This window comes from Cervus elaphus, chromosome 9 (assembly GCF_910594005.1).
Source record: "Cervus elaphus chromosome 9, mCerEla1.1, whole genome shotgun sequence".
Lineage (NCBI taxonomy): Eukaryota > Metazoa > Chordata > Mammalia > Artiodactyla > Cervidae > Cervus > Cervus elaphus.
This window is the reverse complement of record NC_057823.1, coordinates 72,633,951-72,660,849: the sequence shown is the minus strand read 5'-3', so window position 1 is coordinate 72,660,849 and position 26,899 is coordinate 72,633,951. Positions and strand designations below refer to the sequence as shown.

Here is a 26,899-nt window from a genome sequence, read left to right as displayed (position 1 = left end):
GCTCTGTTCTTCCCTGGTGGCTCAGCGGTTAAAGTGTCTGCCTGCAACTCGGGAGACCCGGTTTCGATCCCAGGGTTGGGAAGATCCCCTGGAGATCTTGGCAACCCACTCCAGTATTCTTGCCTGGAGAATCCCATGGAGGGAGGAGCCTGGTAGGCTACAGTCCACGGGGTCACAAGAGTCAGACACAACTGAGCTATTTCACTCACTCGGAGCTCTGTTCAGGAGATTCTAATTTAACTGGCCTGGGCCAAGGAGCTTCATTCTCAACCAGCTTTCCAGATGGTTCCAATGGATTCTTTTCCCTCTCACCTCATCTTATTTTTCCTACACTTGGTTTTCCTTTGCCCCAGTTTCTTCACTTATTTTATACCTTATGCTGTGTGTATTTTTCTAAGATCAAAACTTTTGAATGGATCAAAATATAAATAATAGAGAAATTAACATGAAGTCACTGTAGTAATTCAGGGCCACCAAAAAAAAGGTCCCCATGGGACTCTAGGTTAATATACTTTCTTGGACGATAATTTGGCTAGATTTATTTGTAAATGTGAAGAAACTAGGATTTTTACTTCAAAAATAAAAATCATACAGTTTTATCCAAGTACTGTATGCTCAAGGCTGGAGAAGAATTGAGTCATATAATGAAAAGCCACAGTCCCCTTCCTACCCAGTTACCTTAACAATTGCTGTTTTAACAATTTATGGTCCCCCCAAAATATCTAAGTAATATGTTACACCAAATATACATATGCCAGTTTTGACTTATAAGAGTCAGAATTTATATATTGACTCCTCTAGATGATGTGTGAGGACTGAATTTATAAAGCATCCATCTCCTACTACTTCCAGTTTTTTGTCATGGCAGTATTAATTTTATTTCCCCTGTTGATTCTTCATAGCCATTTGATTGAGAATTTTTTCCCTCATGGAATTTCTCACATGGAAAGAATCAGGGGTGTCCACAAAGTTTTTAAGGTGGGTAATCATAGCATTTTTGAAAAAAAATTTTTTTAACTTGAAGGGGAATGAAGTCTATCAAATTTAGATGGCATTTGAGTATGCAAATTGAAATTTATATTTCCTACACAAAACTAAACTTTATCACTATCCACCAAAATGCTTTATCAATGAATATAAATACACCCCTTCTTTTCTATAAAAATTTTAGTTAGAAAATATAAGTCCTAATTTTTTCTAGTATAATCTAACATCAAGAGCAGTGGGAGAAATTTCCAAAGCTAATACAGGAAAAAATCTGGAAGAGTATACATGAAGTTTAATATGTATGCATATCTAAAGATAGGAAGGAAGTAGGGATGGGAGCAAAGGCATGAATGAAGCCTGGGACCTAACAATACAATAGCAAAATTAGGATGAAATGCCAAAAGCAAATGAGTTGTGATAGCCAGCCGTTAGTCCACTAAAATTTTTTCTTAGACTAAATTCAGTAATTTCTGCTCTGTAACAAAAATCCAAAGGACATTTTAAAGGCAATGGCTAACCAAGTTCTTTATTCTTTTTTAAATTCTAGAACAGTTCATTTTCCTCTGATCAAATGAAAGAGACTGCAGTGTCTGCTAAAATGAAAACTTGAATTTTTTTTTTTAATTTAAAAAATCTACAGTGGTATGTGTATTGGCAGATTTAAGTCCTATATGTTTCTTTTTCTTCCAAGGAAGAAATAATTTCTTTTCTTATATTTTCACAGTATGAGGTCATTGATAATTGCAAAAAGAAGTCAAGGCGTATAAAGTATAGACATAATTTTATGACCAGCAGATGTCACTCTTAGTGCATGATTGGTTAAAAGCAAACTCACTCTCATTACAATTTCCCCGAATATCTGATTTTCAACATCTTTAGAAAAGGGGTGTGAGTCTGGAGCTTCCATTTGTCAACTTCCCTGCCAGAGGGTGAAGCCAGCAGAGACAAAGCCAAGAAAAGGAGAGATTCCTTACGACATTGCTTCCGCACCTAAATGCATTATACTTTTTTAACTTTTTAGTTCTATAAACGAATTCCCTTTTCTGCAGTTTCCTGTCACATGCAACCGAGAGACTTATTTCATATACTTGGTTTCCAGTCTTTTATGAATGGCTAACAGGAAAGTTTTGACTTCATTAATTTTACTATGAATTTTGGACAACTCTTACTTGTCCCCTATAAGATGAAACAATTGGACAAGTTTTCCCTAGGGAACCTTTTCATTTTTTTCTACAGAGGTCATATTTCATCTGCTTAAGTTTTGAATTTTGATGATATGACATAGTAGACCCTTTCCTAGATATAAACAGAAAAATAGACTTTTTGTTGTTTTTTTTTTTCTTTTTGGTAATGGCATCAGCTTGGTTTCTGGAGCAATCACAGTTCCTATGGATCATTTCCTTCTACTAACAAAAGATGTAACCTAGAATTTTGGACACTTTCACCCTTTATCAGATTTACTTGTTTACTCTGGTACTGATATTTATCCAAATACTCAAGAGACCTTTATCTCTAATGCTATGTTGTGAAAGGTCTTAAACATACCAAAAAATTGGACGAGTAATACAGTGGGCACCCATATGGTTATTTTCTAGATTCAAAAACTTAACATTTTGCTATAGTTATCTGTTTATATAAATGTATAGGTGTCCCTGTATCCAACAGGTTCCAGTAAGAACAGAAACTGTACCAATTTTTAAATAAAAAGTATCTACAATAATCACTGAATAATCACTGACCTGCTACTAGAGAACTGGAAAGGCAAAAGGGGATACTGAGGTGTCACAGAGATAATAAATGCACGAAACAGCTAGCATCAATAGGGCTAGATAAACAAGAGGCTGACATTATTGACACAAGCTTGAATGAGGGGTCCCTTGGAAATGAGACTCAGGTGTCTGAGGAAGAGGCCCTGACTGGTATTAATGTCTTAGGAGCTCAAAAGTCTTGGGAATGGGTGCCAGCCTGCTGGTGCTGCTGTCTCTAAGCATGTATGATGAGGCTGGCTCCAGAAAACACTGAAAACCTAAACCAACTGCTGCTTCTAAAGTAACTTGCACTGTCAGGGTGAAGAATTGCTGCACAGATGATATTGTCAGCAGTAGGAAGCAAAAGAGGAAGGAGCAAATCCCTGGTCCTTCCTCTAGATTTCCACCACGTCTCTTGTTTACCCCTTATTTACAGGGCCTAACAGAAAGCTGGGTGATAAAGAAGTGTACTTTGTGAGGTCCCAGCCCCAGCATGACAAAGCAAATGACAGGAAGTAGAGAGGGTGGGTTTGAAGCCGAAAAACAATAGCTTAGTAACCATCTTTTTGGCTGCTCATCCTATAATTGAATCTCTATACAAATAAACATAGCTTTGTGGCTCTTTTAAGATGTAACTGTCCTCTGTACAAATAAAGATGCTTACCTTCTCCCCAGAATGAGGAAACAGAAGTCTTAACTCCTCACATTTAATAACAGTGCCGTTTATTCTGTTGCCTAAAAACTAGCCCCAACAACCAACTTTTTTGAGTGGGCATAAAAGAAGTCTCAGGTATAAATCGTCTATCTCACTGTTACAATAAACACTAAAATAAATTGGGACAAACCACCCTAAAACTCTTCAGATACATGGTTACAAAACAGCACCATCCATCAGGACATGCCATGCCTTGAAGAGACCAATTTCAGGCCCACTGGCATTAACCCCCACGACACAAGCCAAATATGGTCAGTGGTAGTCTCAACTCCCAATTCAGTAGAAACACTGTTAGGTCCCTTGGTGAGAGCATTCCCCCCTTGGGAACCAAGACTACCAAAATAGAGCCACAGTCGCAGGGATGGGAAGCAAAGATTCTGTGAATTAGGTGCCCACCCCGATTCCCAAACTAATGTATTCCGGCTTGGAGGATTAAAAAAAGTATATTCATTGGTGACCAATACAAAGCATAATTGCATCCTATAAGAACTTTAGCTTTTAGATTAGTTTTTCCCAATTGCAAGTAACTGAGTATTAAGTAGGTCATTCTCTCATTGTAACAGACTAGGTGCTTCAGAGTGATCAAGTACATGATAAGACCAATAAATACCATAGGTTGTCAATATGTTGCCGCTCTCTGTCATGAATGTGTGTGTCCACTTCCAAATTCATATGGTGGAGTCATAACCCCAATGCATAATATTTGAAGATGTGGCCTTTGGGAGTTAAGTTAGGTTTAGATGAAGTCATGAGGGTGGAAGCCTGGCCCAATGGGATTAATGCCTTTATGAAAGTCTCGCCCTGTATCTCTAGTGCACAAAGAAATCGTGTGAGCACATGGAAAGGTGGCAGCCTCCTACAAGCCAAGAAAGGAGGTCAGAATGAGACCTGTCTTGCCACACCTTGATCTCGGATTTGTTGGCCTCCATAACTGAGGAGTTTCTCTTGGTTAAGCCAGTCAGTCTATGGCATTTTCTTCTGGAAGCCCAAGCAGACTAACAGACCCTCCTTTGCTGCCGCTTGACAAGGTACAGTGTGGTGCAAGATACAAGGACACAATAAGGCTGGCAGAGGCACTGAAGACGAAGCCACATCCAGGTGGTGTGTCTTTTTTCCAGTGAGACTAAGCAGCTGCCTCTTCCATGATAGAAGGGATCTAATGTAGTAGATCTACCACCAGGTGCCCATGTCTGGGGCTAAGTATTGGTCTCTGCAGTTGGCAGCTCAGGCTCTCAGTGGGACAGTATTGGTGGAGGGAGGTGCATGTTGTTGAGCAGCCATTCTTGCCAGTGTGGCCATTGCTGTATGTGGGCACATAGGACAATCATTAGGATGACCGGAGAAAGGCTGACCCATCACTGCAAAGTATATCATCTTGTCCTCTTGATTATTGAGAGCTTCCTCTTCATTAATGTAGGCTCACCAAGGCCAATAGGAAGTCCTCAAGCCAAAGGCAGCTGTCACAGGAATAGGCCTGCCATAGATGAAAGTGAAAGAGGAGAGTGAAAAAGCTGGCTTAAAACTCACCATTCAGAAAACTAAGATCATGGCATCCGGTCCCATCACTTCATAGCAAATAGATGAGGAAACAATGGAAACAGAGACTATTTTGGGGGGCTCCCAAATCACTGCACATGGTGACTGCAGCCACGAAATTAAAAGACTCTTGCTCCTTGGAAGAAAAGCTATGACCAAACTAGACAGCATATTAAAAAGCAGAGACATTACCAACAAAGGTCCATCTAGTCGAAGCTATGGCTTTTCCAGTAATCATGTATGGATGTGATAGTTGGACTATAAAGAAAGCTGAGCACCGAAGAATTGATGCTTTTGAACTGTGGTGTTGGAGAAGACTTGAGAGTCCCTTGGACTGCAAGAAGATCCAACCAGTCCATCCTAAAGGAAATCAACCCTGAATATTCATTGGAAGGACTGATGCTGAAGCTGAAACTCCAATACTTTGGCTACCTAATGTGAAGAACCGACTCACTGGAAAAGACCCTAATCCAACCTGGGCGGGCGATCTGTTTCACACTTGATAATATGCATGTTTCAGTGCCATTCTTTCAGATCATCCCACCCTTGCCTTCTCCCATAGAGTCCAAAAGTCTGTTCTATACATCTCTGTCTCTTTTTTTCTGTCCTGCATATAGGGTTATCATTGCCAAATGAAAAAAAAAAAAAAAAAAGACCCTAATCCTGGCAAGGATTGAAGGCAGGAGAAGAAGGGGACGACAGAGGATGAGATGGTTGGATGGCATCACTGACGTGATGGACATGAGTTTGAGTACACTCTGGGAGTTGGTGATGGACAGGGAAGCCTGGTGTGCTGCAGTCCATAGGGTCATAAAGAGCCGGACACGACTGAGCAACTGAACTGAACTGAGTATCCCTGCCTCTGTCAGTCACTGGCTGGGAACAGCTCGTGGGAAGTGTGAACCAGCCCAGGTGCGGTGGTGTGCATCAGAGGACAGCAGCTAGGGCTTTGGTTAATCGTGTTCCCTGTAATTGTATGTCTTCAGAGTGCATTCTCATGTTTGCACAGTCCTTTGGTGAACATTCTTCCAGAGCACAATTACCTTCAGTGCTGCCCACTGAGAGGTCCTTCCATATATCTCACCCCCAGACCCTCTTGTCACTTGTCTTCTTAAGTCTTTTCTTTCCAAGACCCTCCCCAGCCATCATACCATGAGTGAGACTTCCCTGGTGGTCCAGTGGCTAAGACTGCACGCTTCCAATGCAGGGGTGAAAAAAAAGGAAGTGAAGTCGCTCAGTCAGGTCCAACTCTGCAATCCCATGGACTGTAGCCTGTGAGGCTCCTCTGTCCATGTGATTTTCCAGGCAAGAACACTGGAATGGGTTGCCATTTCCTTCTCCAGGGTATCTTCGCGACTCAGGGATTGAACCCAGGTCTCCCACATTGCAGACAGACTACTGTGAGCCACCAGGGAAGCCCTATGCAGGGGACCTGGGTTCAATTCCTGGTCAGGGAACTAGATTCCACATGCCAAAACTAAAGATCCTGTGTGCCACAACTAAGACCTGGTGCAGCCAAATAAATAAATATTAAAAAAGAAAAGAGTAACTGACCTTGAATACTAGAGTTTAGATCCATACTTCTGGATCATGCTCAGTTTAGACAATCAAATGTACTGCTCAAAACTGCTCCCTGAGAAGATTCCCTTCAGTAGGATCTTTCACAGACATACCTGATTGGAATGGTAATGCTACAGAGTTTTTTTCAGCAACCAGCTGATTCTAGCATATTGGGCAGAAAAAACTGTAAACCAGACCTAAATTACTTCCTCCTAGTCAGCTGGTCCTAAGGAATTCCCCATGTAGCCAGGAGTTACAGACTGAGAGGAAAGGAAGGCTTTCAGGAGGAGTAACTGTCACAGGAGCTGGGTTACCTCTTCAAGCAACTTGCTTATGCCTTCCAAACCTGCATGATCGCTAACCCTTTTCAGCTCAAGGGAGATGATTGCTGTGCCCACTCCAGTTTATGACTTGCTGGATCACACAGCACCCAATCCCATGGTCATGTGTTCACTTCTGACAGGGCCTAGTAGCAAACCAAGAGCTATTTCTCAAGAGGAGAATAGCAGTCTTCAAAAGAGGGTGTGAAGAAAAGAGAAGGTATGGACTTGCTCCAAAATCCTGAGGGTCTATGCTTCCATTCCCCTATGGGCATTTGCCAAAGAACCCATGCAGAATCCGTATTTGCCACATTCAGGTGTTGCTGGATCTGCTGTATCTCAGGAGGCAGAGTAGCAAGCACTACAGCATGGGCTTGCTGCAGAACCTGTTGGCACTCTGGTCTTCACTGGCAGTGTTGCGGGTCAGAATGACACCTAAAGGTGCTGTATGGTGCCTCCAAAAGCCAAAAAGGCCCATCAAGCCTTGTGCCTCTGTTGTAGTGGCAGGAGAGGTACCTTGAAAGGACTAGTGCAATGTAGACAGCAACGATGTGTTACAATCATCAGCTTGTTAAGAAACTGATTTTAATTATTCCCATCGCCAAAAGGAAATGATAATTATGTGACAGGACAGAGGTGCTAACATCACTACAATGGCAAACATAATTTTTAAATGTATCAAATCAACATGTTGTACGCCTTAAACTTACAATGTTTTTTTTTTAAGATTTTTTTAAATGTAGAACATTTTAAAAGTCTTTATTGAATTTGTTAGTATTGTTTCTGTTTTATGTTTTGGTTTTTTGGCCTCCTGGAGACACATTGGATCTTAGTTCCCCCACCAGGGATTGATTGCATTGGAAGGCAAAGTCTTAATCACTGGACTACCAGGGGAGTCCCAATTTACAATGTTATGTCAGAATATATTTCAACTAAAAAAGACAATTTTTTGCTTTTTGCTTATTTATTTGTTTTATTTTTTTTTAAGATAATTTTTTAAAAAAGGAATAGACTGTTGCAACATACTTCAGACCATTAGCACATTAGAAACTTCACCACAGTGTATGAGTCCCTGAATTTTTATGAGGTTTATCCCCCACTCTCTGACTCATATGCATTTTACTAAGGCATCTAAAGTAGTTTCTTCTGCATTCTTATCAGATCCTTCTGTCAGTCATCAGTGAGGGGGACAAATTTGATGATCTGTGAAATGGCAAGATCATCAAAATCTCTGCAGATTAGCTTATCGCAGACATTAAGTCAATGTAGCCCTAGGGCAGAACTGTGAAGGTGATCTCTTGGTTCTGCAAGGTGAAAACAACTTGCTTGTGGTATTCATTGAAATTGATTTCAGTTCAGTCACTCAGTTGTGTCCGACTCTTTGCGAGCCCATGAACTGAAGCGCTCCAGGCTTCCCTGTCCATCACCAACTCCCAGAGCTTGCTCAAACTCGTATCCATTGAGTCGGTGATGCCATCCAATCATCTCATCCTCTGTTGCCCTCTTCTCCTCCTGCCTTCAATCTTTTTCAGCATCAGGGGCTTTTCCAATGAGTCAGTTCTTTGCATTAGATAACCAAAGTATTGGAGTTTCAGCATCAGCATCAGTCCTTCCAATGAATATTCAGGACTGATTTCCTTTAGGATGGACTGGTTGGATCTCCTTGCAGTCCAAGGGACTCTCAAGAGTCTTCTCCAACGCCACAGTTCAAAAGCATCGATTCTTGGGTGCTCAGCTTTCTTCACAGTCCAACTCTCACATGCATACATGACTACTGGAAAAACCAGAGCTTTGACTAGATGGACATTTGTCGGCAAAGTAATGTCTCTGCTTTTCAATATGCTGTCTAGATTGGTCATAGCTTTTCTTCCAAGGAGCAAGTGTCTTTTAATTTCGTGGCTGCAGTCACCATGTGCAGTGATTTTTGGAGCCCCCAAAAATAAAGTCTCTCACTGTTTCCATTGTTTCCCCATCTATTTGTTATAAAGTGATGGGACCAGATGCCATGATCTTAGTTTTCTGAACGTTGAATTTAAGCCTACTTTTTCACTCTCCTCTTTCACTTTCATCAAGAGGCTCTTTAGTTCTTCTTCACTTTCTGCCATAAGGGTGGTGTCATCTGCATATCTGAGGTTATTGATATTTCTCCTGGCAATCTTGATTCCAGCTTGTGCTTCATCCAGCCTGGCATTTTGCATGATGTACTCTGCATACAAGTTAAATAAGCAGGGTGACAATATACAGCCTTGACATACTCCTTTCCCAATTTGGGACCAGTCTGTTGCTCCATGTCTGGTTCTAACTGTTACTTCTTGACCTGCATACAGATTTCTCAGGAGGCAGGTAAGGTGGTCTGGTATTCCCATCTCTTTAAGAATTTTCCATAGTGTGTTGTGATCCACACAGTCAAAGGCTTTGACATAGTCAATAAAGCAGAAGTAGATGTTTTTTTGGAACTCTCTTGCTTTTTCGATGATCCATCGGATGTTGGCAACTTGATCTCTGGTTCCTCTGCCTTTTCTAATTCCAGCTTGAACATCTGGAAGTTCACAGTTCACATACTGTTGAATCCTGGATTGGAGAATTTTGAGCATTATTTTCCTAGTGTGTAAGATGAGTGCAATTGTGCAGTAGTTTGAGCATTCTTTGGCATTGCCTTTCTTTGGGATTGGAATGAAAACTGACCTTTTCCAGTCCTGTGGCCACTGCTGAGTTTTCCAAATTTACTGGCATATTGAGTGCAGCACTTTCACAACATTATTTTTTAGGATTTGAAATAGCTCAACTGGAATTCCATCACCTCCACTAGCTTTGTTCATAGTAATGCTTCCTAAGGCCCACTTGACTTTGCATTCCAGAATGTCTGGCTCTAGGTTGGTGATCACACTATAGTGATTATCTGGGTTGTGAAGATCTTTTTTGTATAGTTCTTCTATGTATTCTTGCCACCTCTTCTTAATAGCCCCTGCTTCTGTTAGGTCCATACCATTTCTGTCCTTTATTGTGCCACTCTTTGCATGAAATGTTCCCTTGGTACCTCTAATTTTCTTGAAGAGATCTCTAGTCTTTCCCATTCTATTGTTTTCCTCTATTTCTTTGCACTGATCACTGAGGAAGGCTTTCTTATCTCTCCTTGCTATTCTTTGGAACTCTGCATTCAAATGGGTATATCTGTCTTTTTCTCCTTTGCCTTTCACGTCTCTTCTTTTCTCAGCTATCTGTAAGTCCTCCTCAGACAACCATTTTGCCTTTTTGCATTTCTTTTTCTTGGGGATCGTCTTGATCACTGCCTCCTGTACAATGTCATGAACCTCCATCCATATTCTTCAGGCACGCTATCAAATCTAATCCCTTGAATCTATTTGTCACTTCCACTGTATAATTGTAAGGGATTAGATTTGGGTCATACTTGAATGATCTAGTGGTTTTCCCTACTTTCTTCAGTTTAAGTCTGAATTTGGCCATAAGTAGTTCATGCTCTGAGCCACAGTCAGCTCCCTGTCTTGTTTTTGCTAACTGTATAGAGCTTCTCCATCTTTAGCTGCAAAGAATATAAGCAATCTGATTTCGGTGTTGACCATCTGGTGATGTCCATGTGTAGAGTCTTCTCTTGTGTTGTTGGAAGAGGGTGTTTGCTATGACCAGTGTGTTCTCCTGGCAAAACTCTGTTAGCCTTTGCCCTGCTTCATTTTGTACTCCACGGCCAAATTTGCCTGTTGCTCCAGGTATCTCTTGACTTCCTACTTTTGCATTCCACTCCCCTATATGAAAGGGACATCTTTTTGGGGTGTTAGTTCTAGAAGGTCCGTAGGTCTTCATAGAACTATTCAACTTCAGCTTCTTCAGCATTGCTGGTCAGTGTATAGACTTGGATTATTGTGATATTGAATGGTTTGCCTTGGAGTGAACAGAGATCATTCTGTCGTTTTTGAGATTGCATCCAAGTACTGCATTTCAGTGGAGAAGGCAATGGCACCCCACTCCAGTACTCTTGCCTGGAAAATCCCGTGGACGGAGGAGCCTGGTAGGCTGCAGTCCATGGGGTCGCAAAGAGTCGGACATGACTGAGCGACTTCATTTTCACTTTTCACTTTCATGCATTGGAGAAGGAAATGGCAACCCACTCCAGTGTTCTCGCCTGGAGAATCCCAGGGACGGCAGAGCCTGATGGGCTGCCATCTGTGGGGTCGCACAGAGTCGGACACGACTGAAATGACTTAGCAGCAGCAACTACATTTCAGACTCTTGTTGACTGTGAGGGCTACTCCATTTCTTCTTGCCCACAGTAGTAGATATAATGGTCATCTGAGTTAAGTTGATATAGAGGGGCAAAAGCATTTGCCAGATCACTACTGGTATATGCCAAGGGTTATGCTGATTCTCTTTGGTAGAGTTACACATCTGAAACAGTTGGTGCAATTAGAGTCATCATCTGTGCAGTTTACAGTAATCCACAGTCATTGTCCAGATCTGACAACCTTATGCACAGGAAAAGCAGCTGAATTTAAATGGGGGTGTGATACGTATTAAGCCTATGATGGTAGCACTAATCCTCTGCACTTTCCTTCAGGAATGTGGTAACATTTTGATTTACTAGTCTGGTAGGGAGGGGCTTCCCTGGTGGCTCAGATGGTAAAGAATCTACCTGCAATGCAGGAGACTCTTTTTTGATCCCCGGGTCAGGAAGATATATTGGAGAAGGGCATGGCAACCCACTCCAGTATTCTTGCCTGGAGAATCCCACGGACAGAGGAGCCTGGCGGGCTACAGTCCATGGGATGGCAAAGAGTCGGACACAACTGAGAGACTAAGCACACACACCCTGATAGGGAAGGGACTTTCTAGGGACTTCTACTTGGCCCTTTTTACCATAATAGCCCTCACTCCATGGATCAGAGAGTGAATCTGGGGATTCTGCCAGAATTGAGTACGTCTATTCCAATTACATATTCACGAACTAGAGATATAACCACTGGGTTCACAGACCTATTAGGCTCTCTGTAATTTTAGCTTGGGCCAATACTGCACTCATTACCTGACCACCACCGGTTCTCACTGTAACTGGAGGACCATTGTAGTATTTTGACCCCAGGAATTAGCCTTAATTCAGGGTGAGTGCCTATTATTTAATCCCTAAAAGACCGAGGATTTCCTTTTTTCATAATCCTAAATCACCTGTTGAAGACTACAGGTCTCTGAGGAAGTATTGAAGGAAGTCTCTAGTATATACTTGTGGCAATGTTGTGGAGTTTTTGTTTTTTTTAATTTTTTTTTTTTGGCTGTGCTGGGTCTTCATTGCTGCATGGGTTTTCCTTTAGTTGCTGAGGGTGGGGGCTGTTTTTTGCAGTGTGAGGGCTTCTTACTGAAGTGGCTTCTCATTGTGGAGCACAGGCTCTAGGGTGCACAAGCTTAAATAGCTGCAGCTTCCAGGCTTAGTTGTTCTGCAGCATGGGGGAATCTTCCCAGATTACTGTTGAACCTGCATCTCCTGCATTGGCAGATTCTTTACCACTGAGCCACCAGGGAAGCCTTGTTGTGGAGTTCTTAAGGGAACTCAACATGTCCTTCAATCAAGGGGCTCTGGATCTGACAACTGACTTAGGTCTAGAAACTGGAGGAGAGATTCTGATTCTCTCTGTAGTGACTTCAATCAGATTTCTGGGCACCAGACCTCATGCTTTTCCTGTTATAAAGATCAAGCAGTACATTAGTAGACTGTCTATCTATTCCATTCCTAGATGTGCCGTACCATTTAGCTGCTGTTTTAGTCAGGGCTCTCTAGAGAAACAGAATCAGTAGGGTTGATTGATTAATGATAGGAACTGTCTCACACAGTTATGGAGGCTGGTAAGTCCAGAGTCTACAGGGTGAGCCAGGAGACCATAGGGCCAGGAGAGACAGTGCTGCAGCTCCAGTCCAAAGACAGCCATCTACAGAATGCTCTCTTGCTTGAGGGTAGTCTTTTTGTTCTATTCAGGTTTCCAGCTGGCTGGATGAGGTCCACCCACATTTTGGAGAGCAGTCTGCTTTACTGAAAGCCCACCTCATCCCAAATGTTCACCTCATCCAAAAACATCCTCACAGAAACACCCAGAATAATGTTGGACCAAATATCTGGGCACCTGCTGACCCAGCCAAGTCAACACATAAAATTAACCGCCACAGCTACTATCAGCAATCCCTGTGGGTCAAAACATTCTGATTTCCATCTTGTCTGTGCTGTGCTTTAAGTGCATCTACCTTATCCCTCATGACTGAACACTGCCACGTGGCCCTCGCTACTCCAGGATCCTATCGACCCCACCAAAATCCATGAACCCATCTCAGTGGCAGCACCTTCTACCATCCTACCAGCCCACAGAGAACAGCCACCACAGAGATTTTTGAGGATATCAGTGATCTCACTAATGTATTGCTCAGTATCTCAGGGAAGGGGTGCCCTCTGGGCCCTCTTGAACCATATAGCACTGGGGGTATTGGGTGAGGGAAGTTCAAAGGTCATACATACAAGTTTACCAACATTTCTGTCTCCCCAAGTCTCTGAATTCCTTTCTCTACTTTGTGCCAGGGAAGTTCTGGGATCTCAAACTCATTATATGTAGGTCACTGTTCAGTCCAAGTTCTCAAAGTAAGTGAATTCTTACACACGCTCACATATTAAGTCCAGAATCCCTGATAAGTATACCAATATCAGTGCATTTGGCCTGTTATATCCTGCCTTTTTTGGTCTAATGCTCCTAGAATCCCATTCCCACATCTATTCACCAGGTTTCTGCCTATATAAATTAGAAAAATCTTGTAGTTCTTTTGGATTATACATTCTTTCCTCCAGGTTCAGACTTTGTACTTGTTGCCTTGGAATATGCTGGATCTGACCCTAGTTATGGGTTTAATGGCAGCAAAGAGCAGTAAGGTAGGTCGTGAAGAGTATAGGTATCTCCTTCAGTCACCTGTCTCAGGTGAAGGTATTACAGGGACTTCAAGCAAAGGAAGCCTAATCTCAGACACAGAAGGGGAAGGCTCAGAGTGACTTAGGGGTTAAAATTCTCAGTTTCATCTGAGTCCACCTGGACGTCCTCATTCCAAATCCTGAGGACACTTCCTCAATACTCATCCTTTCACTGAGGGACATCAGCTGTGAACTCAATCTACATTAAATTCTGCAACCTTCACAGTGAAATCCTGTGTCTGAGTTAGTAACTGATGGATCTGAGATACCTTTAGGGGCTGTCATAGACTCTCTCTAGTTCTCTGACTGGGACTTGAGCTGAGATGTTAAAGGGCTGAGTGTGTTTTCTTTCTATAAGCACTCCAGAGCACTCAGAAGGAGGCATCTCACCCCACAGTCCTTGTAGTCATCGTTATTCCCAGCAGACACTTGGGTCCCCCCCAAGGTACCTGTCGAGTCTGGCTTAACAAGCCAGGGTTTCGTGAAAGCGCAATACGGCAAAAGAATGAAAGACAAGAGAATTGAAAGTGAGGGTCAGGGGACCAACACTGCTCCAAGGTGAAGATGCCCAAACTGATCAAGTCAGCTTTATTATATGTTTTCAGGCAGAGGAGTACATACAAGAGAGAACGTGCTCTCAGAAGCATATGGAGCCATATGGCTGTTAAAGATAGGCTAGGAATGTAACATAAAGATTAACTAAGAAAGATTTACTTTTAACTAATGACTTAGGTTGCTGTCTAAATAATAAAGCTCCAGATACAAAAACCATTTGACTCAGAGACGCCAGGTCATGGATCAGACTGATGATGGCTTCTCACCTCCAGGCACACATCCTGCTTTCAAGATGTTTTTCTGTTCCCTTTGGACTTAATTCAAGAGTCATATGTCTTGAGGTATCTGGTCAGCAAGATTGATAATGCTTTCGCACGCCTTTCCTGGGGTCTGCTTTTTCTTCCTTGTACTTGCTTCCTACATCTCCCCCTTTTTGTTTTTCAGCAAGCGAAATAATTATAAGAAAGGCTAATTTTTGTTGGTGATGTTGTTGTCTTCTTGCTGTTCTTCTCCAGACTACACAGAAGCAAAAGAAAACAATTAAAATTATAGCACAGGTTAACATAATTCCATATCTATAGGGCTTCATCTGTTGAAGAGGATTTAGAGAGGATATACCACTAGCAATAGTAGCAAGTAAATTAGATCCAGAAATTATATCCAACTTTTTATTAAAGGTTTTTAATATATCATGTTGTAGATCTTGAATATCTAGAAAAATATTTTCTTGATTTAATAAATGTTGCTTGATTTTGTCCCAATTAAACCTTGACTGATTGTATTTATGTGCTGTAACACAAAAAGAGGTGTAATTCCAATCACATTTTAATCTTAGCTGCTTTTGTAAACGAACCAGTTGATCTCCCAACAGTATTAGTGTCTGTTGGAGATCAGCCACCTGAGAAGCTAATTTTCCATCTATTTTTTGTTGAGTGGACCATAAAATGTCAGCATCCTTATGCCATTCTTGTACAAACTGTACTGTTTGAACAGATTGATGTAAAGCTACTCCAGCCACTGTGGCAGTGGTAGTGATAGCCATAATACCTAAAATAGCAACTATAAGCATTCCAATGAATCTTTTGGCACATTTTAAACCTTTAATAATTTCTTCAATGGCATACAGTGTAGGACTTTCTTGCCAAGATTCTTTGTAAATCTACTGGTATCCAAATGTCCACTCTAGTTTTAAGAATGTAAGCTGTCATTGGATGGGATAGTATTATCTAAACATGTGTAAAAGGAACACTGTAAACAATTTATAAGTCCTGTAATTTTATCATAATTAGCTGGACCAACCATGAATATAAAAGGAAGTCTAACACAAGCTTGGATATTATGAGTAGAGTTTTTTGTAAAAGTTGTTTTAGGATCATTAAAATATATTCAGTATATCAACCATTCCATGTCTCAAGAGTTTTCAAAGCCATAGGTATTTTCCATATCTCATTATGAATAGGATAGTGAACTAGATGTGGAAAGGGAAGGGCAAATCCTACTCCATGCAAAACCAAAGATTCATTACCAAATGTATTAAGAGTCCCATTAAAAATCAGAGACATTACTTGCCAACAAAGGTCCGTCTAGCCAAGGCTATGGTTTTTCCAGTAGTCATGTATGGATGTGAGAGTTGGACTATAAAGAAAGTTGAGTGCTGAAGAATTGATGCTTTTGAACTGTGGTGTTGGAGAAGACTCTTGAGAGTCCCTTGGACTGCAAGGAGATTCAACCAGTCCATCCTAAAGGAAATCAGTCCTGAATGTTCATTGGAAGGACTGATGTTGAAGCTGAAACTCCAATACTTTGGTCACCTGTTGCAAAGAGCTGACTCATTGGAAAAGACCCTGATGCTGGGAAAGATTGAAGGCAGGAGGAGAAGGGGACAACAGAGGATGAGATGGTTGGATGGCATCACCAACTCAATGGACATGAGTTTGAGTGAACTCCGGGAGTTGGTGATGGACAGGGAGGCCTGGCGTGCTGCAGTCCTTGAGGTCGCAAAGATTCGGACATGACAGCGACTGAGCTGAACTGAACTGAAGGGTCCCTTGGTATATCCAAGGACTGGGGATATTGGTGTCTTTTAATTTTGGAGTCTCTCTGGGTCCCTAATCAATTATGGGACCTTCAGTAGTGTTGATCAATAGATGGCCTTCTGCTCCTTTACAATTATTCCATTGTATCCAATCTTCTATTCCATGTCCTATCCTCATGATACATTCTGGAATATCAGGAGGACTATAATGTATTATGTTATTTTCCTTTTCTAAAAATGTGAGAGTGGTTACAAGAAAAAAGGAAGTCTTATCATCCTTAGTAGATTTAACAACAGATAACCATTTTTGATAATCTGTTTTTAAATAGATCTCTCCATGTCCAATGCAAATGGGGGTACTTGCAGACCCAATAGTGTAATTGTTTAATATATATCCTGCTTCTTCTGGCTTATCTGGGAGACTTTGATCATAGGGGCCAGGAAGCCAAGCTGAGTCATTCACAAAAATGGGAACTGTTGAATCTTCCCATGTAACTGGTCGTAATAGAGGTGGGTTAGGAACATACAAAGAAAGAAAGTGAAGTCGCTCAGTCACGTCTGACTCTTTCGACCCCATGGACTGTAGCCTACGAGGCTCCTCCATCCATGGCATTTTCCAGGCGAGAGTACTGGAGTGGGTTGCCATTTCCTTCTCCAGGGGATCTTCCCCACCCAGGGATCGAACCCAGGTCTCCCCGATTGCAAGCGGACACCTTTACCATCTGAGCCACCGGGGAAGCTCACTCCCAATATTAATAATTGGAACTAGCCTGTACACTTACCGCCATTGTTAACAATGTTACCATGGCCAAGAACAGGTTGTCAGGTGTTTTAGGAAGTTTTCGCCTATGTAGTATCTTTTCAGCTTCTTGGGATAGCTTCTTTATTTGTCCCTATGTGGGTAGAATGGCGGTCTGTGTCCGTTTAGTTTTGGATGGATCTGGTATAAGTATTAATTGAGACATGGCTTCAATTGGTGGCTCAAACAGGGGATCTAAGTCAAACTGAAGAAGGAATTCATAGGGCCTGGACCCCATCTCAGGCCTGTCCGTGCTGATCGTGCTAGGCCGCCTCTCCAATGGACTCTGAACTCTGTGCTTAGCACCTGTGGGAATGACAATGGAAGGATAAGACCCCATCTGGGCAGAGGAATCTTGAAGATCACATCCAGGTCACTCATTGCCTAAGAGAAAACAGACACTAATCACCCCTGCCTCCGGACAGTGTCTATCGGAATGTAACCACAGGCTTATTGATTATTAACTGTTTGAACACATAACACGTGAATGATGGGGTTATTGTGATTGTATTTACCCTTCCTTTGTAAGCCTCAAGGGATTTGGGCTGGTGGGTTTGGACCCGTACACATGGGGTATAAAAGATTTTCACAATCCCTGGTCGGGGCCCTTGGCTAAGAGGAGACTCTGCCTTGGGCCCGCCGATGTAATAAACTGCACTCCACTATTTGCATTGTCCTTCTGAGTGAGTTTGTTTCCCGGAAAGCATGGCTATAACAAAACCATGTACTTTTCTTTCCAATACTGGATTTTTCATTTTGGGATCCACGGATGTTCATTGTCCTCTGTCAAAATAAGAGCATAACCTCGTCCTTGTTTAAGCGTAAGCCCTGTTTTCCACTGTTTATCATCCTCCCATATTATTTTTTGGTGAACTGTCTGTGCTTGTTCTTTTTTTACCAATTATTTCATGAGATGTTTGTACTTCATCCCAATGTACTTCGACTGCTGGCTTTTCATTACTTCCCCTTATATCCAAGAAATTTAATATAAAGAAGCCTACAGCAAGTTTATTTTTAGGGGAGTTAGGCCCTAATCCATACCTCTCTCCCCCTTTTTGTTTTTAATAATGTTTGTTTTAATGTGTAGTGGTCTCTTTTTACTGTCACTTGACCTTGAGGATTATGGGGAATTCCAGTTATATGTTGAATTGACGAATCTTCAAAAAATAATTTTTAAGTATGGTTTTTATAGACTGAGCCATTATCTGTTTTCATAGTTTTGGGGAGTCCCATATATGCAAAGGCTTGTTTAAAATGAGAAATGCAATGGAGAGTCTCTCCTACATGTAGTCTCTCCTACATGATGTGAAGCAAAAATCATTCCTGAAAACGTGTCAATAGTCCAGAATTTCCAAAAGATGGCATATGAGTTACATCTGTTTGCCATATAACATTGGGGTATAATCCTAAAGGATTAACACCTTCTGGTAAAGATGGGATGAAGTTAGTTTGTTGACATGTAGGGCATTGTGAGATGGTATCACAGCAATGATGTTTGTTGCAGTTAAATTTTAAATTTATATTGTAGTCCTTTTACATTTGTATGAGTTAATTCATGAAATTGAGTGGGTGTCATAAAAGAGATAAGTTTGGTATCTATTGTCTCATTATCAGCCACTAATGGTCCAGGAAGTTGGCTATGGGAACGAATATGGGTAATATAGAAAGGATAAGTCCTATTATTTATTACTGACTGTAATTTTTTAAATATTTGATATATTATTAGATTGGACATAGGGATTGTAATCAATCTGAGATGTGACTTTTACAGCATATTTGGAATCAGAAACTAATATATTAATGGGGGCATTTACATCCGTCAAAACAGTAAGAATACCATCTAATTTAGCTTTTTGTACAGAAGAATATTGGGATTGTCAAATTTTTTCCTATAGGGCCGAAATATCCAGATTTAAAATCTTTGTTTGCATCTGCAAAATAAATATCAGCATCTTTTATAGGGTCTGATTTAGTAATCTTGGGTAGTATCAGGGTATTTTTTTTAGAAAATTAATAAGTTTAGATGATGGAAAATGACAGTATTACCTATAAAATTAGAGAGCAATTTGCCTTTCAATATTTTGCATATATAAATTTCAATTTATTCCTTTGAAAGAGGGACGATATTATGTGGATCATATACGGAAAGATGTTGAGTACGATTACGTATTTTAAAAAATCAGTTTGCTGATCATATCTATATAGGTGGTTAGCAATTTTACTTGTTTATGAGGTAAAAATAACCATTCAATTATAGCTTCTGTTAACATTCTCCATTTTCCTGATTTTTTCTTTATAACAAAAACAGGGGAATTCCAGGGGCTGGTAGATTCTATGACATGTCCCAATTCTTTTTGTTCATTAACTAATGTGGTTAAACCTTCTAGTTTTTCTTTTGTTAAGGGCCTGAATCCCAAAATATGCACCAGATCCCATCAATTGTTCTAAAGAAATGTTAACGGGGCAGGGGGTGGGGGGCATTGGCGGCTGCATTCCTATGAGCTTGCTGACTAGCCTCATCTTGTCACCATGTCCTAAATTGTAAAAATTCAGAAGTAGTTAAACAGGTCCTAGCAACCATCCCCCAATCATGAGGGATCAGTCTTTCTGCCTGTGACAAACCTTGAATCAATCCCATAGTATAAGGAGAATTAGTTCCATATTGAGTACAAGCCTGTTTGATCTCTTTAATAGTTTTAAAAGGTAAAGGGTTATAATCATAATTTAATCCTCTATGTGGGAATTGAGGTCTGGGTGGAACCTGTGTCACTATTACAGGAAGAGCTAAAGCATCTTCGTCACCTTGTAACTGAGCCATACGGACTCCCCGAATTCCCCAATGAAATGGAGAGATCGGGTTGGGAATGGTTACTTGTGGCTTTAACATAAAGCCATCATCCCAAGGAGTCTCCAGATCAAAAGGAGGAGACTCACCCAGGGGTGCAGACGGGCAAGCTGTTCTAGCAAACAAAATTTGTTCATTATTTCCATACCATTTCCCTCTTTTAATTTTTGTTTTTAAAGGTTTTTTCTCCTCCTCTGAATCACTGTTGTCATATATATGTAACTCTTCTTCTAATTGTGTCTCTGTTTGAGAAGTGGAATCATCACACTCGGAGACCTCGGATTGTAGTGGACCCAAAGCTGTGCGAATGAGATTTCCTAATGACCATACTGACAAGGGTATTTTTTTCTCTACTTTGATAAGCTCGGCACGAGCAACGCATTACTTCTTGCCATTCTTTATACCTTAAAGTTCCTTGGGCCGGATCAAGCCAATAGCAATGTTTTTCAATAGCAGAAAATAAGTCTAACAGCAGACTGAGAGACTTGCACTCCCGAGTTTTTCAACAAAGTCTTTAAGACCTGCATATATTCTGCATGCTTAGAAGGATTTTGCCCCATTGTTACCCTGATTGACAAATCCTCGGGAGTGTACTTACCAAGTACTTCAGTCATCCGCCGCACCGGCTAGATTTCCCCGTGTTCTCCGCTGCTCCGAGCTGAGCCTCATAGGCTGGTTTCACTTTCAGGTCCCTGTTTGGCCGCCACTTGTCAAGTCCAACTCAACAAGCCAGGGTTTCCCAAAAGCACAATACAGAGAAAGAATGAGAAAGACAAGAGAATTGAAAGCGAGGGTCAGGGGACCAACACCGCTCCGAGGTGAAGGTACCCAAACTGATCAAGTCAGCTTTATTGTATGTTTTCAGGCAGGGCAGTACGTGCAAGGGAGAACATTCCCTCAGAAGCATATGGAGCCATATGGCTGTTAAAGATAGGCTAGGAGTGTGACCTGAAGATTAACTAAGAGAGACTTACTTTTAACTAATGATTTAGGTTGCTGTCTAAATAACAAAGCCCCAGATACAAGAAACATTTGACTCAGAGACACCAGGTCATGGAACAGCCTAATGATGGCTTCCCACCTCCAGGCACACATCCTGCTTTCAAGATGTTTTCTGTTCCCTCTGGACTTAATTCAAGAGTCATACGTCTTGAGGTATCTGGTCAGCAAGATTGATAATGCTTTTGCATGCCTTTCTTGGGGTCTGCTTTTTCTCTCTTGTACTTGCTTCCTACAATACCTGCTTTAGGAGATTCCTTTTTTTTTATTTTTGGCTGCACCTTGTGGCATGCAGGATCTTAGTTCCCCAACAAGGGATTGAACCTATAACCCCTGCAGTGGAAGTCCTCAGGAGGTTCCTTATCACAATAATCTACAGCCAACAGTTTGATTAATCAGGGCCACTCCATGCCTTGAGTTACTAGCATCTCATTTCCATGACAAGGAGTTCAACATCGCACTCAAGTCTAAAGACAAACCCAAACACCTAAAAAAAGGGGGTCTGTTTCCTGAGATCCATTGTTCCAATTTCTGTATCTGCCAAGGTTCAGTCAGGAGATGCAAACACCACCAGTTACTTTTGCAGAAAGAATTTAAAGAACTGTCAACCAGGTATTAGAGAACTAGAAAGGTAAAAGGAATACTGTAGTAAACACAGAAAGCAGCTACCATCCTTAGGGCTGGGAAAATAAGAGAAGAGCTCAGGATTAATAGAATTTAGAAGCTTGGATTAGGGGTCCCATGGAGCTGGGACAGAGAAGGCATTAGCCAGCTGATACAAGTATTTTCTTGGCCTGCGAAATCACTGCAGATGGTGACAGCAGCCATGAAATTAAAAGATGCTTGCTCCTTGGAAGAAAAGCTGTGACAAACCCTGATAGCATATTCAAAAGCAGAGACATCACTTTGCCAACAAAGGTCTGTATAGTCAAAGCTATGTTTTTTCCAGTAGTAATGTGTGGATGTGAGAGTTGGACCATAAAGAAGGCTGAGCACAGTAGAATTGATGCTTTTAAATTGTGGAGTTAGAGAAGACTCTTGAGAGTCCCTTGGACTGCAATGAGTTCAAACCCATCAACCCTAAGGAAATCAGTCCTGAATATTCATTGGAAGGACTGATGCTGAAGCTTAAGCTCCAATTACTTTGGCCACCTGATGTGAAGAACTGACTCACTGGAAAAGACCCTGATGCCGGAAAAGATTGAGGGCAGGAGGAGAAGGGACACAGGATGAGATGGTTGGATGGTATCACCGACTCAATGGACATGAGTTTGAGCAATTCCAGGAGATAGTGAAGAACAGGGAAGTGTGGCATCCTGCAGTCTGTGGGGTCGCAAGGAGTCAGACACAACTGGGTAACTGAACAGCAACAACAGGTGTGTCTGAAGAAGCATAATGAGGCTGGTTCTGAGATTGTGGAAAAAATGTAAACTTAAGTTGCTTCTACAGAAAATAAATGTCATTCCCAGGGTGAGGGACTGTTGGTTGGGTGCGGCTGAGAGCAACAGAAGCAAAACAAACAAGCAAGCTCTTTGCGACTCCTTTAGACTACTAATTCTCTCCTAGAGCCCCCTACAGGCAGACTAGCAGAAGGTCCAATGGCAGAGGAGAAAAGTCATTTGCAGAGTCCCAGCCCTGACATCACCTAGCTCAGTTTGAAACTAAGAATACAGCTTAATATTAATCAACTCTGTGTGCGTGTGTAGCAGGAGTGGGGTGGAGTGGAGGGGTTGTTCATGTGTGTATGTGAGTTTCTGTGTGTTCATGTGTGTTTTCTAAACCATTTAAAAATAAGTTCCCAACACCGTGATTCCTCCTTCCATACTTCAGCGTGCATCCACTAAGAATGACGTTATCCTATATAACCACAAAACCACTATTCACACACAAGAAAATTATCAATAATTCCCTAATATTGTCTAATACTCAGACCATATTCAAACTTCTTCCAATTGCCCCCCAAAATTTTTACTCCTAATTTTTTAAACCTCCTTTTAATATTTATATGACATTAACATTTTGAAGAATGCCTCACTCTCTGAATTGATTGTTTTCTCCTGTGTTCACCTAGTTTCTCTATTCCCTATGCTTTCTGCTAATCAGAGGTTAGGTGTGAAGGTTTAATTATAGTCAGGTTAAAACCTGGATGTATCATGTAAACGTCAGGTTTCATGCACTTGGTAATGCTAGATTTCCCTACTTGATTAACAGATTGGCCACCAGATCTCTCCATTATAAAGGTATGTTTTTCCCTTTGAGTTTTTTTTTTCCCCCCTTTGAGGTTTTTAAGAGCATGTTTTACTTTTAAAATGTGAAACAGGCGTATGGTAAATGGAGACAGTACAGTGAAGACTACCAGGTTGCATGTCTTTAAAGAGTGGTTAAAAATGTGTGTGCACATAAACTTTTATCTTCATAATCAGTAGCACATTAGACAGTCTCTTGTGTGCTTTTTAAATTTTTTATCATACCTATAATAAAGTGGATGAGATGTGTAGAGTTAAGTGTCTTCTAAGTATTTCTTAAATCTGCAGAAATCTTTTAAAATACAAGGTTTAGAGAAATTAATCTCTTTCCACATCACAGCGGCTAACAGAATAAAACATTTCTTTCTAGCCACAAGGTAAATCTCATTTATGCAGTTTCAACAAGCCTCATTTCCTCAATCTGGGATGTCTGCTCTTCCTCTCAGCCAAAAGGCAGGGACAGACCCTATATTTCACATATTCCTTCCCAAAATTACGCTTGCAAAGCGTGGCAAAGATTTGCCTCCTATACTCATAGGCTACTTTCTCTAAGCTTGATTCTACAAACCAGAAGGCTCTAGACTTTCTTAACAGAGCATCTCCCTTAAATCAAACGTCTGTTCATTTTTTGATCCACAAACTGAGTTGAGAAATCTCATCAAGAGGCTTTTGCATCAGATTCCAAAATGAAGCCTCTCCAACTGAAGCCTTTCAAGTTACATCTGGAAACTGGTTGGATCTTTTCTGGGTCATTTCCCGTTGAATATAAGTGGTGTCTATTTTGGTCTGACTTAATTTGTGCTGGGACATTGTGGCTGGGACATTGTGCTGGGACATTTGTGCTGGGACATTGTAGCTGGCTCAGGCCTTTAACTCTCCTGAAACCTCAGACCAGAAGAGCCCCTTACAATTCTCTGGTTCTTCTTTTTCTTCCCATGAAAACTATGCTTGCTGAAGCCCTCTGCCCAGCTAAACATGGCCAATAAGAAGGAACTTAAGCCTGGGCGAGTTCTGAGCTCTCATCCCAGTGTTGCCCTTCTCTCACTGTGTGACCTTGGGAAGATGGCCTTGCTCCTGGACCCCAGTTCCTTCAACTGTACTTGTCCCAAAAGTGGAAGACTGCAACAAACTGTTCTTTGAGAATTTTTTTTTCCAAAAAGTAAGTATATAATTGTCAGTGGGATATTATTATTAGCTCCCTAAACTCTCTGCCACATCCCCAGATCTAACTCATCTATCAGAGCAAAAGAAGAATTTCTAAGAAGCACAACACAGTATTTCTTTAGTTTTTATTTTATTGAGTGTTAAGTAATGATTTCCATTGTTTTAAAAGTCAAATTATTCCAAAAGACATAAGCAAAAAAATAGAACTCTCTCTTATTGCTATTTTCCGGTTCCTCTCTCAGAGACAACTTCTGCTGTTGCAAGTTTTTGTATATCCTCCTAGAGATAGAATATGCTCATACATCCATGTGCATCTGTGTTTTCCTCACCTCTTCTTTTTAAAAAATTTTTATTTATTTATTTTTGGCTGTGCTGCATCTTCATTGCTGTGTGGGCTTTTTTTTTTCTCTTGTGGTGGTGGGGGCTACTTTCTAGTTGTGGTGCACAGACTTCTCACTGCGAGCATTCCTCCTGTTGTGGAACACAGGCTCCAGGGCACACAGGTTTCGGGAGCTGTAGTTCTCGGGCTCCAGAGCACAGGCTCAGTAGCTCTGTGGCATATGGGATCTTCCCAGACCAGGGATCGAACCCATGTCTCCTGCATGGGCAGGCAGATTCTGTACCACTGAGCCACCAGGGAAGCCTCTCCTCTTTTTTTAAAAATTTGAATGGCAGCAAACTATACATACCATTCTGTTCCTTATTTTTATCACTAAACAGTATGTCTTGGAGAAAAGTCCATAATAGTACATAGAGTTCTGCCTGTGTGTGTACATACCTACATATATATATATAATGCTTTATTTAATTAGTCCCCTATTGCTTAACATTTAGATTGTTTCCAGTCTTTTGTTAGTTCAAACAAGGTTGCAATGGATACCCATATGAATACTTCCAGGATAAATTGCTGGATATAGAACAGCTATATTAAAAAAAAAATAGTGTATTTTGAATTTTTAGAAATCTGCAAAGCTTTCCTTGCAATTCAACTATCATCTTGTTTCATTCTAAGTGTTGTAACACCCAGGGCAGCCAACCTTCACTCCAGCATTGTGATCTTTCCACGGGAAGGTAGCAAGTCCCCTTTGTGAACAGCTGTCTCCCCAGTGCTGCCACGTTATTAAGACCCCATCTGGAATGATCTCATTCTGGAGACTTCACAACTTCGAAGTCCCTTGTTGAATGTAAGCACTGACAACTTGGATCTTGGCCGTTAGCTATTTGGAGTGATTCAACAATCATTTTAAAACCCTCTTTTGTACCAAAATCAGAGAAAGGAAAGGTTGAAAAAGGCACAGAGGAAGACCAGGAAGGCCTGTATTTTAATAATGCGTGTAAGTCAAAAGATCTCAGGCTAACTACCAACTAACTACTACTAGTTCACAACTAACTACCAAGTCACTGAAGGTCTCTGGATCTCTTTGTCCTTGTGTGTGAAGTGAAGACCTTGGACCAATTATTTCTCAAGACCTTTCCTCCTTTGAGATTCTGAAGACTTAGATTCAGCCTACGTTGAGGGCACTTGCCTTCCCAACTTCACCATATTAGAAAAGCAAGAGATGTCACAAAGTAGTGAATGATTAATATTCAAATGGGGGTACAACTGAGAAGATTTAGACAGTAGTATGCTGGTGAACTGGCTGCAGTGGGAAAAAGAGACCCCTGATTTGTAGTATTCGCTGATTTCCATGGTATAATTATTCTATGATGATTTCAAACAGCGGCTTGATGTCACTAAACTCAAACTTGGGAAAAGAGGCAAAGAATTGACTGCTGGCTCCAGAAAACCACCAGCAATGGATTCAAAGCAAACATTTCCTTCAGACTGTCCTAAGTTGAGAGGATTTCATGAAAGGGGAGAGATTTGAACCAGGCATTGAGGGAAATTGAATTAGGACACTTTTTGTGATAACTGACAGAAACAATCCCAACTAGCTTAAGGGGGGTGAGAGAGAACAGAGAATGTGAATGCTTTAGCGCAAGTCTCTGAACAAAAGGCTCTAATAATGTGGTCACAGGCTTGGAGCAGGCCCTCTCCAAGTGGCAGGCTCCCTGCTGGTGGCAGTCTAGGGCTCTATACTCAGAGTTAACAGTTCAGAAGAGAAGAGTGTCCTTCCATGGAGAGCCCATGGAAAGCCTGGCTGGCTTAGCTTGGGGGGCTGGCTGGTTCACATTCAGCCTCTGGCTCTTAACTGGACACAGAAGGAAAGGTCACAGGTCCACACACCTGGGCAGGCACTCAAACACATGAGAGTCATCCAATACAACCAAAGGACATAGGGATGCTGGGTAGATAAGAGCCATGCATTTCTTGTACAAATATGGGTAAGGCTTTGTGGAGGGGCAGAAGAGCAGGTAATGATTAGGGGGAACTGCCTAAGTGGAGGTGCAGAAACATACAAGGTTAAAGGTGCATTTGGGAGCCAGCAAGACCACCCGAT

At 41.4% G+C, this 26,899-nt stretch overlaps 1 protein-coding gene across 1 annotated transcript in view; it reads left to right on the top strand.

Moving 5' to 3' along the window:
- The window catches only part of C1QTNF2 (C1q and TNF related 2), a 58,818-nt gene that overhangs the window by 5,541 nt on the left and 26,378 nt on the right, over positions 1-26,899 (top strand). The window lies entirely within an intron of this gene.